This window comes from Scyliorhinus torazame, chromosome 5, assembly GCF_047496885.1.
Source record: "Scyliorhinus torazame isolate Kashiwa2021f chromosome 5, sScyTor2.1, whole genome shotgun sequence".
Classification (NCBI taxonomy): domain Eukaryota; kingdom Metazoa; phylum Chordata; class Chondrichthyes; order Carcharhiniformes; family Scyliorhinidae; genus Scyliorhinus; species Scyliorhinus torazame.
The window spans coordinates 154655670-154675617 of NC_092711.1; the positions used below are offsets into that span (position 1 = coordinate 154655670).

General features: G+C 48.8%; 1 long non-coding RNA gene across 1 annotated transcript in view; it reads right to left on the reverse strand.

The window, feature by feature from the left end:
* The window catches only part of LOC140420164 (uncharacterized), a 29352-nt gene extending 17891 nt beyond the window's left edge, over positions 1 to 11461 (reverse strand). Inside the window, exons 1-2 of the long non-coding RNA XR_011946214.1 lie at positions 11392 to 11461; positions 4109 to 4341 (exon numbers count right to left, since the gene is read on the reverse strand). This is a non-coding gene — a long non-coding RNA (uncharacterized lncRNA). The remainder of the gene's footprint in view (positions 1 to 4108; positions 4342 to 11391) is intronic.
* Between the last annotated feature and the right edge of the window lie 8487 nt (positions 11462 to 19948).

The following is a 19948-nucleotide window of genomic DNA, read 5'->3' on the forward strand; positions in this document are numbered from 1 at the left end:
GAGGAAAGGATTGCAAAGATGATTCTAGATAGGAGCGAAAGCAACAGGGTAGTTGTTATGGGGGACTTTAACTTTTCAAATATTGACTGGAAACACTATAGTTTGAGTACTTTAGATGGGTCTGTTTTTGTCCAATGTATGCAGGAGGGTTTCCTGGCACAGTATGTAGATAGGCCAGCGAGAGGAGAGGCCATATTGGATTTGGAACTGGGTAATGAACCAGGACAGGTGTTAGATTTGGAGGTAGGTGAGCACTTTGGTGATAGTGACCACAATTCGATTACGTTTACTTTAGTGATGGAAAGGGATAAATAAGTATATACCGCAGGGCAAGAGTTGTATCTGGGGGAAAGGCAATTATGATGCGATGAGGCAAGACATAGGATTCATCGGATGGAGAGGAAAACTGCAGGGGATGGGCACAATGGAAATGTGGAGCTTGTTCAAGGAACAGCTACTGCATGTCCTTGATAAGTATGTACCTGTCAGGCAGGGAGGAAGTGGTCGAGCGAGGGAACCGTGGTTTACTAAAGCAGTCGAAACACTTGTCAAGAGGAAGAAGAGGCTTATGAAAAGATGAGACGTGAAGGTTCAGTTAGGGTGCTCGAGAGTTACAAATTAGCTAGGAAGGACCTAAAGAGAGAGCTAAGAAGAGTCAGGAGGGGACATGAGAAGTCTTTGGCAGGTAGGATCAAGGACAACCCTAAAGCTTTCTATAGATATGTGAGGAATAAAAGAATGACTAGGGTAAGAGTAGGGCCAGTCAAGGACAGTAGTGGGAAGTTGTGCGTGGAGTCCGAGGAGATAGAAGAGGTGCTAAATGAATATTTTTCATCAGTATTCACACAGGAAAAAGACAATGTTATCGAGGAGAATACTGAGATTCAGGCTACTAGACTAGAAGGGCTTGAGGTTCAGAAGGAAGAGGTGTTAGCAATTATGGAAAGTGTGAAAATAGATAAGTCCCCTGGGCCGGATGGGATTTATCCTCGGATGTTCTGGGATGCTAAGGAGAAGATTGCTGAGCCTTTGGCTTTAAGTCATCTTTGTCTACAGGAATAGTGCCAGAAGACTGGAGGATAGCAAATGTTGTCCCTTGTTCAAGAAGGGGAGTAGAGGGAACCCCGGTGACTATAGACCAGTGAGCCTTACTTCTGTTGTGGGCAAAGTCTTGCAAAGGTTTATAAGAGATAGGATGTATAATCATCTGGAAAGGAATATTTTGATTAGAGATAGGCAACACGGTTTTGTGAAGGGTAGGTCGTGCATCACAAACCTTATTGAGTTCTTTGAGAAGGTGACCAAACAGGTGGATGAGGGTAAAGCAGTTGATGGGGTGTATATGGATTTCAGTAAAGCGTTGGATAAGGTTCCCCAAGGTAGGCTACTGCAAAAAATACAGAGGCATGGGATTCAGGGTGATTTAGCAGTTTGGATCAGAAATTGGCTAGCTGGAAGAAGACAAAGGGTGGTGTTGATGGGAAATGTTCAGCCTGGAGTCCAGCTACTAGTGGATCTGTTTTGGGGCCACTGCTGTTTGTCATTTTTATAAATGACCTTGACGAGGGCGTAGGACGATGGGTGAGTAAATTTGCAGATGACACTAAAGTCGGTGGAGTTGTGGACAGTGCGGAAGTTTGTTACAAGTTACAGAGGGACATAGATAAGCTGCAGCGCTGGGCTGAGAGGTGGCAAATGGAGTCCAATACAGAAAAGTGTGAGGTGATTCATTTTGGAAGGAATAACAGGGCAGCACGGTAGCATTGTGGATAGCACAATTGCTTCACAGCTCCAGGGTCCCAGGTTCGATTCCGGCTTGGGTCACTGTCTGTGCGGAGTCTGCACATCCTCCCCCTGTGTGCGTGGGTTTCTTCCGGGTGCTCCAGTTTCCTCCCACAGTCCAAAGATGTGCAGGTTAGGTAGATTGGCCATGATAAATTGCCATTAGTGTCCAAAATTGCCCTTAGTGTTGGGTGGGGTTACTGGGTTATGGGGATAGGGTGGAGGTGTTGACCTTGGGTAGGGTGCTCTTTCCAAGAGCCGGTGCAGACTCGATGGGCCGAATGGCCGCCTTCTGCACTGTAAATTCTATGAATTCTATGAACAGAAAGACAGAGTACTGTGTATTGGTAAGATTCTTGGTAGTGTGGATGAGCAGAGAGATCTCGGTGTCCATGTACATAGATCCCTGAACGTTGCCACCCAAGTTGAGAGGGTTGTTAAGAAGGTGTACGGTGTGTTAGCTTTTATTGGTAAAGGGATTGAGTTTGGGAGCCACGAGGTCATGTTGCAGCTGTACAAATCTCTGGTGCGGCCGCATTTGGAGTATTGCTGCAATTCTGGTCGCCGCATTATAGGAAGGATGTGGAAGCATTGGCAAGGGTGCAGGGGAGATTTACCAGAATGTTTCCTGGTATGGAGGAAAGATCTTATGAGGGAAGACTGAAGGACTTGAGGCTGTTTTCGTTAGAGAGAAGAAGGTTAAGAGGTGACTTAATTGAGGCATACAAGATGATCAGAGGATTAAATTGGGTGGATAGTGAGAGCCTTTTTCCTCGGATGGTGATGTCTAGCACGAGGGGACATAGCTTTAAATTGAGGGGAGATAGATATAGGACAGATGTCAGAGGTAGGTTCTTTACTCAGAGAGTAGTAAGGGCGTGTAATGCCCTGCCTGCAACAGTAATGGACTCGCCAACACTAAGGGCATTCAAATGGTCATTGGATAAACATATGGATGATAAGGGAATAGTGTAGATGGGCTTTAGAGTGGTTTCACAGGTCGGCGCAACATCGAGGGCCGAAGGGCCTGTACTGCGCTGTAATGTTCTATGTTCTATGTTCTCATATGCAAACTCCACACGGACTGTGACCCAGGGCCGGGATCGACCCTGGGTCCTCAGCGCCATGAGGCAGCAGTGCGGACCACTGTGCTGCTACATTTATTTTCCAATTAAGGGTCAATTTAGCATAGCCAATCCACTTGCTCTGCACATCTTTGGGTTGTAGGGATGAGACACGAGCAGACACGGGGGAACGTGCAAACTTCTCTTGGCGCCATGAGGTAGCAGTGCTAAGTACTGCACCACCATGCCTTCCCTCCCCTTAGCAAAACAGTTTGTTAACTTAAGGTGTAAAGATTTCGACACCTGGGTGACATATTGGGGAGGACAATAGGTGAGAGTGAAACTGAACCCAAGAGCCAGCACCTTCAGGGGAGGAGAATTGGGGAAAAGCAGGAGGAGGATAGTGGGATGAATTACAGTTAAAATAAATAGGGAGGAGGGAGTGCGTGGGGGGACAGAGCTTTATAGTTTGAGAGGGAGAAGGATGTTTCATGGCAAGTAGAATTTTGTATTCTGAATTTCTGTCATGTATTTTTGCTGCAGTTGTGTTGGCATCAGAGATAAAAATCTGTATTCCACCAACATTTTTTGTATTGATGATTACAGGATAGATGTTGACCAGGACGTCAGGAATAACTCCCCTGCTCTTCTTTGAAACAGTGACCTGGAATCTTAAACATACATCAGAGCTCGGTGTCATTCCTCATCTGAAATTCTACATTGCAGTTCACCTTCAGGACTGCAGTAAATAGTCATCCTTGGTTTTTATGCTCAAATCCTTGAGTAAGATATAAATACTGGGACCTGTGATTCAGAGGCGAGAGTGCTTTGAACTGAATGCAACTGACAGTAATGACCATTTTTGTAGCATTTTAGAAGGGGAGCTTTTACAGACTGGAAACTAAATCAAATGTCATGGCAGGGTCTGATTGATGCGCTCGATTTCTCAGGTCATGAATATCATCAGTCTTTTTATCTTGGAGAAGTGATTTTTTGTTCTGTCAGTTTGAAACATGTTAAATGGGAGTGTGAATGGTAAAGCAGTGAAATACACACAGGGAAGTGAGAGTGCTCCAGAGCACTGACTGTGGAAAGAGCTTCAACCAGTTACACAGCCTGAAATAACATCGGACCATTCAGGTTTTGGAGAGACCATAGACGCGTGGTAATGTAGGAATTGTGGGAATGAATTCAAATCCCATTCGCACTGGAAACCCATCAACATTGTCACACCAGTGAGAGCTGTTTCCCTTTCCACTGACCTGCTGTTACGTTAGCGTGTTTACACCAGGGGGAGGCTGGTCACCTGCTCCATGTGTGGGAAGGGATTTCCAGATTCTGCCAACCACCAGGAAGTGTAGAAGATTGTAGTTTAGTCGGGCAGTATGGTCGGCACGGGCTTGGAGGGCCGAAGGGCCTGTTCCTGTGCTGTACATTTCTTTGTTCTTTGTTTGTTCTTTGAGTTCACAATGAGGAGGGGACATTCGCCTGCTCCCTGTGTGAGAAGAGATTCATTCAGTTATCCCGCCTGCTGTCACAACAACCCAGTCACACAGTGGAGAGGCCGTTCACCTGTATCCAGTTTGGAAAGGGATTCCCTGGGTCATCCACCCTGCTGAGACTCCAGCGAGTTTACCGGTGAGAACAGAGATTGCACTTTGCTGTTATTGCTGCTAATTACAGTCAGGACTGAAACGTGTTCATTCTGACATTATCTCAGTTGGTCTACATCGGTGTTTAGGCTCCACATGAGCTTCCTTCAATTCTACTTCAACTCCCCTGTATCAGGAGAATGTTCTATCTCTTCCCCCTTCATGTGTTCATCTAGGTTCCCCTTAAATATATCTGTCTCTCACCTCAACCACTTCATGTGGTGGCATGGTCCACATTCTAATCTCCCTGAAAAAAAGAACGGTTCCTCCTGAATTTATCAGTGATCATCTTTTCTTTGTTTCCACAATTTCTGGCCTCCCCCACAAGTGGGAACTCTTCATCTCAACATCAACCCTATAAAACCCCTTTATAATCTTAAAGTCTCTATCAGGTCAACCATCAGCCTTCTCTTTCCCAGAGAAAATACCACCCAGTCTGTTCAGTCTATTCTGTAACTAAAAACTCTCCATTCTTGTACCATCCTTGGGAATCTTTCTTGCACCTTGTCCTGGTTCTCTCTATCATTTTTATAATTATGGAGACCCAGAACTGCTCACAGTATTCTAAGTGTAGTCTAACCAAGATCTAACAAGCTGAACATGACTTCTCTGTATTTCAATGTTCTTCCTCAGCAAATGTGTCCCATGTACGGGCCTCATAATTCAGGAAGGATGTCAAGGCTTTGGAAAGACTGCAGGGATTTAGTACCGTGACAGGAATGAGGAACTTCAGTTCTGTGAAGAGGCCGAGGTTGTTCTCCTTAGAGCAGTGAAGGCCAAGAGGAAATCGGATAGAGTCACTCAATTCATCGGAACCTGAATATAATCAGCCTTTGAATCTAGAAGGAAAAATGTGTCTCTGCTCTGTCTGCTTCAAAAACTTTTAAATATTGGTGTTACTGGAAAGTGTTACAATGCATTGACTTAGGAAAGACCAGCCCAGTGTGTGTATGGACAAGGCTTCAACTCATTGTTGAACCTGGAAAGTTCTTAGCACCCTGCAACATGGGGAAAGTATGGAGCGTCTGCAGTAGTATGGAACCTTTGGGAACAGATTCAGATTTGCATTTGTGCTGGAAGCTCATCGATGCAGTCACACTGGTGAGATCGGTCACCTGCTCAGAGTGTGGGAAGAGATTCACTCTGTCCTCCAGCTCACTGAAATACCATGTCACTCACACCAATAACAGACAGTTTAAATGCTCTGAGTGTGTGAGTGCCTTTAAAAGCTCTGTGGAACTGATGGCCCACCACTCACACTGAGGAGAAACCGTTCAGCTGCTGTCACTGCACAAAGAGATTTAAAACATCATCCCACCAGCTGAGACACCAGTGAGTTCACACCAGGGAAAGACCGTTCATCTGCTCCAAGTGTGGTAAGAAATTCAATAATTCACCCAGCTGGCTAAAACACAAGTGCAGTAACATCAATTAGAAAGGTTTTAGATAGGTTGTGAGGGGTGGTCAGGTGGGGGAAGGGGTGGGGGAGCAGGATGGTCAGGTAGGGGGGGTGGTGGTGGCGTTTTTTTTTGACATGTCAGGATTGGCAGCTGCGAGCAGTCATGAGCAGAGAGGGGGGGCCATCTTGGATGGACCCAGTTCAGGGCGGAATTAAGTGAGGCAGAACTGATAGGGGCTGATGGCGGACGGTAGAGGGGAATAGAGGTAAGGACCATGACATGAAATGACCGGGGGCTAAATGGGCCGGTCAAGAGGACCTGGGTTTTTGCACACCTGAGGGGTATGAAAGCGGAGGTGATTTTTCTACAGGAGACGCATCTCCAGGTGAAGGATCAGGTTAGGCTGAGGGAGGGATGGGTGGGGCAAGTGTTCCACTCGGGGTTTGATTCAGAGTCAAGGAGAGGTAGCCATCCTGCTGAACAAGAGAACAGGGTGCGTGGGGGCCAGGGAGGTGCAGGACCCAGGAGGAAGGTGTGTGATAGTGAGTGGGGTGCTAGAGGGGACGCCTGTGGTGCTAGTCAATGTATATGTGCCTAATTGGGAAGTTGGTGGGTTTATAAGGGGGTCTTGGGAGCGATTGTGGAGATAGATACACAGCAACTGATTATGGGCAGAGACTTTAATTGTGAAATGAAGCTGAAGGTGGACAGGTCGTGGCCCAAGTCGATGGGAAGGTCGAGGATGACAAAGAAGTTGGGAGAGTTTATGGAGCATATGGAAATAGTTGTCCAGTGAAGGTTCAGGAACCCGGGATGGAGGGAGTGCTCCTTCTTCTCGCATGTGTATAATGTGTATTGAAGTATTGGTTTCTTTGTGGTGAGTCGGGTGGTGCTGGTGGGGGTAGTGGGAGTGGCCTATGCGTGAATCATGATCTCAGATCATGCACTGCACTGGCTGGATGTGAGGCTTCATTCGGGACAGGTGCAGAGGCCGGGATGGAGGCTGGACTCAGGCATATTGGCGGATAAGGGGTTTTGTTAAAAGGTGAGGAGGGTGACTGGGGATTATGTGGAGCTGAATCAGAATGGGGAGGTGTCGGCACCCACGTTCTGGGAAAGGTTGAAGGTTGTGGTTCAAGGTGAGATTATCTTGTTTAAGGCTCACAGGGGTAGGAGGAGAGGGAGGAGCACGGACGGTTGCTGGACGAGATAGTCGAGGTGGGTAGGAGATACCCGGGGAGGGGGGGTGGGCACTAAGGAGTTGCTGGTGGAGAGGAAGAGGCTGCAGGGGCAGTTTGATAGGTTGACGACGAGAAAAGCAGTAAGGCAGCTACGGAGGGCAAGTGGGGTGCAGTATGAGTACAGAGAGAAGGGGAGGGGCCTTCTGGTTTCGGGGGTTTTCTAAGAAGTCGCTCATCAGGTGGCTCTCCTCCCGCGAACCTGAAAAATAGACTCTTTTTCCTTGAAAAACGCCTGCAAATGATACAAATCAGCCCCACACCATTACAGAATGAAGGAAGAAGGAAAGATGCTGAACAACAGCCAGTCCAGAGGCTGAGTGGAGACCAGGAGTGGGAAAAGCCAGGACAAACAACTATCAGCTGAGCCGACCAGCGCACGAGGTGGTGAAACCCGGAACTCGCCAGAGTGAGAGGAACCGACAGGCCGCACGAAAAGCTCCCTCTCACCAGGGGATGGATGGAGGATATTCCTCTCAAGTGAGTTGAGGGAACACCGAGAAGAGATGAAATCGGACATACAAACTGCGGCGAAGCTTGTGTCCGAAGCTCTAGTGAACATGCAGGTGGCCCTGGACAAAGCCGAAATGCGACAGGAGGCCCAGGAGGCAACGATTAAAGATCTGGAAAGAGCCACAACGGACCAGAGCGACCGGATCATCGTCCTGGAAAAGGAGGTGGCAAGGCTGGTCGCGACACAAGGCAACCTGAGAGGAAAGGTTGAGGATCAGGTGAACCGGACGAGGCGGCAGAACCTACGAATCGTGAGCCTACCGGAGAGGAGCGAAGGTCAGAACCCCACAGACTATGTGGCCCAAATGCTGGGTAACCTGCTGGGAAGGGACAGCTTCCCCAAACCACCAGAAATTGCCAGAGTGCACCGGTCGCTCCCATCAAAGCCCAAACCGGATAACAGCCGAGGGCGATAATCGGCAAGATGCACCGGTACCAGGACCGGGAAAGAATCCTGTGCTGGGCCAGGCAGTCCACAAACTGCAGCCGGGAAGGTCACAAGATCCGGATCTACCAGGACATTGGGGCTGACCTGGCCAAGCATTGGGCCGAATTTAACACAGTGAAGGCCGCGCTGTACAGAAACGGCGTAGGATTCGGAATGCTGGACCCAGCCAAGCTCTGGGTCATGTATCAAGGCAGGGAACACTTTCTCACGCTCCCTGCAGACGCATGTTCGTCGCAGAGAACAGACTGGAGAAATGGCAGCAGGGGCAGCGATGAAGAGCCCGCAGAATGAGACTTTGATAAAGCAATGTTTTAACAAAAAAAAGCTCTCTCCCTTTTACAGTCTGCACAGCCAACAGGAGACCATTGCCACAGAGACCGCTTCACACGGGTGAACACTGCCCCGTTTTGGAGACGAGAGCAGCAAGAGAGGGAAGGGTGATCTAAATATAGCTAAGCACAGGGAAATGGCGGACAGGAAGCCCAGAAATCGGGCAGTGGGAGGAAGTGAAACAACTCCCAGGAGGGGGCCACCACACTAGTGAGGTAGCTAGCACCGGGATTCATGCAGGAGAGAGAGGCTGCGGAGGGGGAAGCCACCTGGCCCCAGGGTGGGGTCGGGCAGATAACGGGCACGGAGGGATAATCAGGGGAGAAAACAGCAGGGAGGGGGAGGTTTAGTTACGGAATAGAGGTGGGTGTATGCGGGTGAGAAGACCGGGGGGGGGTGGAGGGAAGAAGACCGGAAGGGAGAAATAGGTGTAGAAAGATGGAAGGCATTAGACCGGCTACAATAGGCCACATGTGGCGACTTGGAACAAAATGGCTCTGCAAGCAACCACTTTGGAGGGTACCTGAACAAAGGGAAACCTTGGAGAGCAGGGGCTCACCCACATGGTGTACACACAGTTGGCGGCCATGTTGGATGTCCTCTGGAAAAGGGAAACCCCGGAGCGCAGGGGCCCGACCACCAGGTAAGTATGTTTGATCCCACAGGAACGGGGGGACAAAATAGTCACCTGGAACGATGGGGGACTTAACGGCCCAGTAAAAAGATCCAGAGTCTCCATGCACCTGAAAAGCATGAAAGCCGACGTAGTCTTCCTCCGAGAGACACATCTGAGGGAGAAGGACCGGCTGCGGTTAAGGAAGGGCTGGGTGGGACAGACCTACCATTCCTGCTATGGGACGAGGATCAGGGTCATTTTGCGAAATAAGAGGACAATGTTCACGGTGACAAGGGTCAGCCTGGCCCTTGGCAGTGCCACTTGGGTGCTGGCCTGGCACTGCCAGGCTGGCATTTTTTGCATGTGCATGTGATCGGGCAGGGGGTGCCCAGCGTGTGTCTTGAGAGGGGTTCGGGTGGCTGGCGACCCTTCCATAGTGCGATCGGGCTGGAGGGGGTGGGGTCGGGAGGTCAGGGCTCGTTTCTGGAGCCTTGGAGATTGAGACATCATTTAAAAATGGCCTCACCATCTCTCGCTAAACTGGGGAGTTCCGGCCAGCGAAGCTCCTCACAGTAGAAAACGGGCTAAGTGCAGCCTTGGCTGTGCGTCCCCATTCCGGTCCTCTATACAATGCGTGTCACGTTGAATAGCCATGTGTTTCTCAGCGCTGAGAGTGGCATGAAACATGCAGCTAAACGTGCTCGCTCGGGGACTTTGTTTCCTCTTCGGAAAATCGCGCCCACGATGTTAACTTGTTATCTGGTTGTTCTATTGCAAAATGTTGTTGTATTGTTGCTGGCAATAGCTCTTGTTCTGCTCTGTACCCATTTCCCACCAATTTTACTGTTACTCTGTTGTGGTTATGCTTAAAAAAATGTTTTTTAAAAATATAATAATAAACAGATTTAAAACAATCTGTCCAATTTATCCGTAAAAAACATTCAATGACCCTCCCCGCCTCCACTGGTCACTATGGATGAGAATTCCAGAGACTAACGACCTTCTGAGGGCAGAGATGACTAGGAATATATAACATAGCTACAGAACAATATTACAAGACAAGAAATGATAATAAACCAAAGAGAAAATGCTGGAAAATCTCAACAGGTCTGGCAGCATCTGTAGGGAGTGAAAAGAGCTAACGTTGAGTCTAGATGACCCTTTGTCAAAGCTAAAAGACAGAGAAAGTGGGAAATATTTATATTGTGGAGTGAGAATGAAAGAGGAGTCATAGCCACAGAAACCAAGGGAAACGGGGTGCTAATAGCCACAGAATGCAAGGGGAGTGCTAATGGCAGTCCCCAGAGAGAACAAAAGGTGTGAAAGGCCAAACTGCAGAGAAATTAACATCAGAGGGTAAACTGTGAAGTTGTAGATGTGGGGGGAGGGGAAGGGGGAAGCAAAGGGGAGAAAGGGTAAGGAAACGTGGAGAAGATGGGGGGTAAATATATATAAAGAAAGGCAAGAGAGAAATAAATGGTAAAAGACAGTTAAAATGAAATGGGATGAAAACAAATGGGTCGAGGTGGGGTGGAGCTGATCATCTGAAGTTGTTGAATTCGATGTTGAGACCGGAAGGAATTAGCGTGCCTAACCGGAAGATGAGATGTTGTTCCTCCAGTTTGCATTGAGCTTCACTGCAACACTGCAGAAGACAAGGATAGACATGCGGGTATGGAAGCAGGGTCTTGTGTTAGGCAAGCGTAGCTAGGACCCATGCGGGTACCCATTGTTACACATTTCATTTGGAGAAAATGGGATGATAATAAATGTACTTTATTGCAGAACCATCAATAATATATCTGCTCTGTGCCATATAACACTGGACATTTCTCGTCTGATATTAATTTACTGCCCCCTTAACTGTCAGCCATCTCCTGGGGGAAAAGAACCCTTCAATTGTGAACATTAGGGAAGAGACAATCCTTTTAGCCAGACAAATAAATGTGTCAAGCTGAGGGAGCAAAGGATGTGAATGTCTTTGAGAGAGAGAGAGACCTGGACTAAGCTTTGCAGAGTCTGCACCCTCCCTGGATTCACTTCCTTTCCCTTCAGGTGCTGCAAGTGACCAATTGAAGGCGAGAATGCGAAAAGAAATGGAAAGGGGGAGAAAAGAAAGTGTTTTACTGACAGATGTTGGAGACCGGAGGAAGTTTCAGTCTGTGTGAAGCTCAATCATTCACACAAAGCCCGCGCGCTGATTGGCTGGAGGACGAGAGTCCTTCCGGTCCCACAACTCTTTCCAATGATCAAAACCTCAGAAGGTCAGGAGGCGGGCTCTCCCCTGCACCTACGCAACTTCCCCTCTTCCTTGGGACATGCGCAGTCCCGGGCCAGGGGGAGCTCACCGAGTTGCTTCTCGATCTGGCTGCAGCCATCAGCCGGTTTTTTGGAAACCTTTGTCTCGAGGAGGTACAGGGGGAAACTGGTGGGGGTGGGGCTTCGGGGCTCCCGTGTCCGCGTGCCGAGCCTGCGCACTGAGACCCGAAAACGTCAGTTGAACAGAGTGATTCTTATTGGTTGATTCAGATCGGGTTCTCGTGACGTCACAAAGCGGGCTTTGGAAGTGAAACTTCCTCCTGTGTCTCCAACATCTGTGAGTAAAAACTTTCCTTTCTCCCCCTTTCCATTTCTTTTCTCATTCTCACCTTTAATTGGTCACTTGCAGCAACTGAAGGGAAAGGAAGTGAATACAGGGAGGGTGCAGACTCTGCAAAGCTTGGCCCAGGTCTCTCTCTCTCAAAGACATTGACATCCTTTGCTCCCTCAGCTTGACACATTTATTTGTCTGGCTAAAAGGATGGTCTCTTTCCCAATGTTCACAATTAAAGGCTGGTTTCCCCTGGAGATGGCTCACATTTAAGGGGTCAGTAAATTAATATCAGACAGAGATATGTCTAGTATTTTTAAATGGTACAGATTAGATATATTACTTATGGTCTGTAATAAAGTACATTTATTATTAACTCCAGTTGTGTAATATTGTGCTGTAGCTATGTTATATATTTCCAGTCATCTCTTCCCTCAGTGGGTTGTTAGTTTCTGGATTTCTCTTCCACATGGACCAGTGGAGTTTGAGAGTCAATGAATATATTCATTACGAAGTCTTACAACACCAGGTTAAAGTCCAACAGGTTTGTTTCGATGTCACTCGGTTTCGGAGCGCTGCTCCTTCCTCAGGTGAATGAAGAGGTATGTTCCAGAAACACACAGATAGATAAATTCAAAGATGCCAAACAATGCTTGGAATGCGACCATTAGCAGGTGATTAAATCTTTACAGATCCAGAGATGGGGTAACCCCAGGTTAAAGAGGTGTGAATTTAACCTGGGGTTACCCCATCTCTGGATCTGTAAAGATTTAATCACCTGCTAATGGTCGCATTCCTGGTATTGTTTGGCATCTTTGAATTTGTCTATATATGTGTTTCTGGAACATACCTCTTCATTCACCTGAGGAAGGAGCAGCGCTCCGAAAGCTAGTGACATCGAAACAAACCTGTTGGACTTTAACCTGGTGTTGTAAGACTTCGTACTGTGCTCACCCCAGTCCAACGCCGGCATTTCCACATCATGAATATATTCATGGATGAGTTGGACAGATTTTTAATATTTCTTTTGTGATTTTTAAAAACTTTTTAAAATAATGAATGCAACAGACTAACAGAAAAATTGATGGAAAATGGGTACAGTGTAGAACAACTGATATTGCTGCATAAATACAAGCAACACATTGCAGAATTAATTTGTAGCAGGATATTTTAGGGACCAGAGCCGCTATATGAAATGCCAGATCAATTGAACAACCGGTTAACAGAGTGAGTGGGGAAAGAGGGTAAGATTATATAAAAACAGACGGATACCAATGCACACCCCAAAACAGACTAACAGCATAGTTGAATTAAAATAACATAGATGACACAGAATCTCTATAGTGCAGAAGGAGGCTATTCGCTTCTTCAAGTCTGCACTGACCCTCAGAAAATGCACTCACCGAGGCAGACTCCCCGCCCGATTCCCATAATCCGGTGCATTGATCATCGTCAACCCACCTAACCTAACATCTTTGGACACTAAGGGGCAATTTAGCATGACCAATCCACTTAACCTGCACATCTTTGGACTGTGGGAGGAAACTGGAGCACCCAGAGGCAACCCACACAGACACAGGGCGAATGTCCATGTCCACACAGATAGGCATTCAAGGAATCAAACCTGGTTCCCTGGCTCTGTGCTAACCACTGTGCCTCACTGTGCCCTACTCTGGGCTCAGTTGAATTGAATTCACTGATGGAAATCCCTGGAGGAGCAAGTCTGTCAAATTGGAGCACATATATTTGAGACAGGGGTCTCATTATTTAACAAATGCATCAGACTTAGAATGAAGTACAGACATTACAATTGCAATGGGATACATTCTGTAATCAATCTGTGCCAGTTTTGGATAGAGGGAGAACTGATTGGCCTGCTTCCATATCGAGCCTGATGGATGTTGGGTCTATGGTAACCAAATTCCGTGTGAAACTAAGATGAGAGGCCAATTGATAAAGCCTGATATTCCGGAGACACCCACCTTTAGCTCCTGGTGATTGGAGCTGAACTAAGTTGAGGTGAGGTTTATTTTTATTCCAGATAAATGTACTAATCATTCCATTAATTTCCTGAATGACCATGGTTGACAGCAGCATAGGCAGCATCTGCAGAGGGTATGCAGTCTGGGCAACACATTCATTTTAATGAAGGTGATCCTCCCTCGCCATGAAATCGGAAGAGCCGACCACCGGGCAAGGTCCCACCTAATAGTCACCATCAGCTGTGGAAAGTTGGCCCCATATAGCTGTCTGAAAAAGGGTCATTGATATTCCCAGATATTTAAATCCCAAGGGGGGAGCATCTGATTGGGAACTTAGCAAGAGGAGGGGGCTTACCCTTCAACACCCCCCCCCCCCCCTCCCCTCACCAGCATGGCCTCTGACTCAGTAAAATTCATCTTATAACCAGAGAAGGCACTAAATCTATCCACAATCAGGTGCAGCTGGTTAAGATGAACATTTTGTGGTTTTTATTTTTATCTCGGTGCCTAATGGTCTTTTTGCCAAAATTGGTCTTTATGGGGGTGGATTGGTTGGTTTAATCGTTTGTGTGGGCAGATAAGGTGGCAAGGATTAGGAAGACGGTGATTCAGAGAGGGCGACAGTCAGGGGGCTTGGCCCTGCTGAACCTGTTGTACTATTATTGGGCGGCGAACGCAGAGTACGTGTGGGGTTGGAGCAGGGAAACGGAGGCTTTGTAGGCTTCCATTAAAGGGTAGGTGGGGTTAATGGGTTACAGAGATAGGGTGGAGACGTGGGCTTATGTAGGGTGCTCTTTCAAAGAGTCGGTGCAGACTCGATGGGCTGAATGGCCTCCTTCTGCACTGTACGGATTCTATGTTCTATAATTTCAAGGAACTGCTAGGTGGGAGGGGAGGGAGGTGAAGAGTTTTGTTAGGGAGTTGGGGTGGGTTTAGAGGTTTTGTGTTGGTTTTACTTTGTAATGTTATGTGTTGCAAATGTTCAAATCAGAATGAAAATACTTTAAAAAAAATCTATCCACTACTCCAATAATGTCCAGGACTGAAACACTGGGGTTCAACACAAACAGCAGCCCGTCATGTGCACACAGAGTGATCTTGTGCTGCCTCACCCCACCCCCCAGTCCCGATATCAGAGACTCCGATCTGATAGCCTCTGGCATTGGCTCAGTGGACAAGGGGGACAGAGGGCAGCCCTGTCTAGTCCCTCTCTGAAGCTGAAAATTCGATGCCCGCAAACCATTGGTGAGCACCGCCGCTGCCGGTCTGTGATGTAACAATTGAATCCACTCAATATAATCCTCACCCAACCCGAAGCCTCGCAGCGGATACACCAGATAATTCCACTCAACTCAAGCAAAAGCTTTCTATGCATTGAAGGAGATCACCAGCCCATCCAATGCATATTTCTGAACAGCCTGAATCAAATTCAGCAACCTTCCAACGTTGTTACTGGAAAATCTTCTCCGTATAAACCCAGTCTGGTCCTCCCGCACGATTGTCGGAAGGATGTCCTCCAGCCTTATCGCCAAAACATAAGATCGCAATTTCAAGTCAACATTCAAAAGAGAGGGAACTTGTGACGGGGATGTGCTGAGCAGTCACACATCAGGTGGCTCTCCTCCATACAACAGAAAAATAGGCACTGTCGGCCGAATTTAGCCGCAAAATCAGACTTCAACATCCCCTCACCCTCAACAATAGTGCGGACAACAAAATGCTAGGAAGCAACAGCTCGAAAGGCTGCAGGGTCACAAACTGCAGCAAGGGACAGGAGTGGCGAGCAAGCGGGTCGGCGGCCCCAATCGACTACGTGGCCCAAATGCTGGGAAATCTGATTGGGAGGGACAGCTTCCCCAAACCGCCAGACATCGACAGGGCGTCACCTCGCAATGAACAGGGGAGCCAGCTCATAGGAGGGAGGGGGCGAGGTCAGCAGAGCGCAGGAGAGGGTGAGGAGGAGGCAGCAGGGACACAAGCAGAGCGGGTGTAGGATGGGGGTCAGATCGATCCTGGGTGGGGGGGGGGGCACACCAGCGGGAAAGCTAGTGCCAGGAAGTACGGGAGAGAGAGGGCCCGTGGCACATCTCCCACTGGGAAGAGAGCGTCTGTGTGTGGGGGGGGGGGGGGAGAAAGAGAGGATAGAGGAGGGGGATACGGTGGGGTGGGGGGCAGAATAGAAGAGGGGGGGATACAGTGGGCTGGGAGGGAGATAGAAGAGGGGGGGATACGGTCTGATCATGAGCGGGGAAACTTCACACCTGTTTACAGGATCCATTTACTGACAGATCAATCCCAGAACAGGGAAAGTGACAGCCATGGTGAGGGAACTGGGAACGTTCATGGAGCAGACGGGGGCAGTGGATCCCTGGCAATTCTTACACCCGGGTGAGAAGGAATTCTCGTTCTTCTCACCAGTGCACAAGGTCTACACTCACATCGGCTTCTTTGTTGTGGGGAAATCGGTGCTTCCAGAAATAGTCAGAGCGAAATAATCCATGATTGGAATCTCAGACCACGCTCCACATTACATGGATGTGAGGTTGGAGACGGGACAAACCCAATGCCCCACATGGAGGTTGGACACGGCCCTCTTGGCCGACAAGGTCTTCTGCCAGAAAACATCACCGGCCATCGGCAAGTACATCACTAACAGCCAGAACGGGGAAGTCTCACCTTCCACGTTCTGGGAGGCACTGAAGGCTGTGATTCGGGGAAAAATAATCGCCAAAAGGCTCGTAGAGACAGGGAAATGAGAGCGGTTAGGCAGCAACTGATCGACTCCATTCTGGAGGTTGACAGACGATACTCCGAGGCCCTGACCATAGAGCTTCTGCTGGAGAGGAAGAGGCTGCAAAAGAACTTTGACCTGCTCCCCACCAGGAAAGCAGTGACCAACTCCACCAGGCACGGGGGACCTTTTATGAGCGCGGAGAGGGCTAGCCGCCTGCTGGTTCACCAGCTGAGAAAGAAGGCAGCCACTAGGGAAATAGCCCAGGTAAAGGATAACAGAGGCAGACTGGTAGAATAATTTTTATAATTGTCACAAGTAGGCTTACATTAACACAGCAATGAAGTTAGTGTGAAAATACCCTAGTCGCCACACTCCGGCACCTGTTCGGGTACACTGAGGGAGAATTCAGAATGTCCAATTCACCTAACAGTATGCCTTTCGGGACTTGTGGGAGGAAACCGGAGCTCCCGGAGGAAACCCGCGCAGACATGGGGAGAACGTGCAGACTCCACACAGACAGTGACGGGAATCGAACCTGGGACCCTGGCGCTGTGAAGCAAAATTGCTGACCACTGTGCTACCGTGCCGCCCAACCATAGCCGTCCCGTAGCCCAACCAAAAAAGGTCAACCAAGCGTTCAAGGCCTTCTACCGGGGACTGTACGCCTCCGAGGACCCCCTCCTCCCCGGAGAGAGTTCGGAATCTTCTTGGGCCACAAACCCAACCTGGGCAAAAACAAAGATTTCCCGGTGAGGGGGAGGGGCAGAGATGGAGGGCCTCCCAGTTAAAATAGCCCAAAACAAATCCCGCTACCTGGAGATCCAGGTTTCCCACGAGTGGACACGGATCCACAAGTGGAAGCTGACCAGTCTGGCGGAGGAAGTCAAAAACGACCCACAGAGATGGGATGGATTCTTGCTTTCCCTGGCGGGGAGGATGCAGATGATCAAGATGAATGTACTGCCCAGGTTCCTCTTCCTGTTTCGATCCTTACCGATCTACATCCCCAAGGCCTTTTTCCATTCAATAGATAAGGTGATTATGGCGTTTGTGCGGAGGGGCAAGAATTCCAAAATCCCTAAAACAGTACTACAATGGAGAAGAAACATGGGAGGCCTGGCCCTCCCGAACTTGCAATACTATCACTGGGCAGCCACGGCCGAAAGAGTGAGGAGATGGGTAAAGGGCCCAGTCATAGAATGGGTGATGATGGACGAGTCCTCATGTACAGGAATGACCCTCCGGGCCCCATTCCCATCCCCGGCAGCACCAGTCCAGTGGTGGCAGCTACCCTGAGAACCTGGAACCAGATGTGGCAGCATTTCAGTCTGACCGATGTGTCCTTCATGGCCCCCATCTGCGGCAACCATAGGTTTGCACCAGCCATTCTCAACACCACCTTCAAGAGGTAGAGACAGGGTGGGGGAACACTGATGGTTAGGGACTTTTACACGGGAAATAGACTAGCGACCTTAGAGGAGCTGATGGAGAGACTGAACCTACCAAACAGGGATGAGCTCCAGGTCAAACACTTTCTCTGCAAGGAGACACCAGCACACCCAGAAACCCTGAGAAGCACAATGCAAGAGGAGTTACTGGACGCAGACAGTCTGGGGAAGGGAAACTGTGGGGACCTGTACGGACAACTCTTAATAAGGATGCGCTCCTTACTTGACGAAACCCAGGAAAAATGGGCAGAAGAGCGAGGGACGGAAATAGGGTGGGGTCTCTGGAGCGAAGCACTGAACGGGACCAACTCCACCTTCTCCTCCGCAAGGCTAAGCTTCATGCAGCTGAATGTTGTGCACAGAGCGCACCTGACAAGAACCCGAATGAGCAGGTTCTTCCCGGAGATGGAGGACAAATGTGAATGGTGCCAGCGGGGCCCGGCAAACCATGCCCACATGTTCTGAGTATGCCCCAGACTTGTCGAATTCTGGACAGCCTATTTAGAGGCAATGTCCATGGTTATGAAGGTGGAGCCGTGCCCACAAATGGCAGTCTTCGGGGTATCGGACCAGACAGAACTATTCATGGGGAAGAGGGCGGACGCCCTTGCCTTTGCTTCTCTAATCGGCCGCTGGAGAATCCTGCTCGGCTGGCGATCAGCAGCAACACCCACAGCTGCAGACTGGCTGGCAGACCTATCGGAATTTCTCCACCTGGTGAAGATCAAGCTCACCGTCCGAGGGTCAGAGGATGGTTCCCACAAAGTGTGGAGGCCATTCACCAACTTGTTCCAGGACCTGTTTGAAGCCAGCGGCCAATGGAACACTGGGGAGGGAGGTGGGTGTACGGGGGCCAACGGGATCACAGGGAGCAGGCAGGAAAAGAGGTGGGGGGGGCTACTGGGACAAGGTGGGAGAACCAGAAACCAACTGACACAGAGACCAGAGAGCCGAGAACAAAAACACAAGAGGAGGAACCCCCCAAGGGAAGGTTTAAAACAGGACAGGGAGTGCGCGGGGTGGAAGGGGGGAGGCCCATCAATGGGTGGGGGTGGGGGGGGGGAGGGGGGGCACCGTCCACTTGTAAATAATAGATAACTCCCATTGTACAGTGAAGGGCCCAGGAAAGGACCCAGAAACGACGAGTGATGGGGCGGAGGGGAGGGACGGGAGATGGGGGGACCGGCACAAAGGAAATTGACATGCACATTGTAATCGGCAGAGTTACCCTGACTGCTTGGATAGTGTATAATAAGCATTGCCACAAGTCTGTTACTGGATGAAAAAGAGGTGAAAAAAACTTCCCCATCCAATCCCGCCTCAATTTAAAGTGTTCCTCATAATCCAGATGGGTTTCCTGTAATAAAGCGATGTCGACTTTCTCCTTTCGAAAGGAGAGGATATTTTTCCTTCTGATAGGGTGATGGATGCCCCGTACATTCCCTGAGAAAATTTGCAGATTAACTGCCGCCATTAGTTAGGCGACAGAGAGACAGGAACAGATTTTCACACCACAATCGGGCGTGCGCCATTACCCCCTCCTCCAACTCTCTTTACACCAGAGGCACCAAAGTTTCCCCAAACTGCTCCTTTCACGGATAAAAGCCCCGTCTGTACCAGAGTAGGATAAAGTCAACAACACATAAACCCTCCCATAATAACAAAAATACAAAAGAATCACCACCACAATAGACCCAAGGGGACATTCCTCAATAAGACTGAGGACCCGGAGGATTAACCCCACGGCCAGACTGTCGTTACCCTCAGGATACCGTCTCCAAAATGAGGAGAAGTAAAGTAACTTTTGTAAATTGTTTTTACAGGATATTAGAAGAGGAGGAATTACAGACAGAAATCTCAAACATCACGTCTCGATGTGAGTGAGTCTCTCAATTCCTTGTAACTGAATATCACCGGACTTTGAATCTAGAAGGAGAAATGTTTGTCTTTTCTGTCAGCTTCAAAGAAATTTAAACATCAGTGTGACTGGAAAAGCACCAAACCACACATACCCAAGTGAGAGTGTTCCAGATCACTGACTGTGGAAAGAGCTTTAACCAGTTACACAGCCTGAAAACACATCACACCATTCACAGCGGGGAGAGACCGTACACGTGTTCTGTGTGAACGAGGCTTCAACAGATTGTCCAA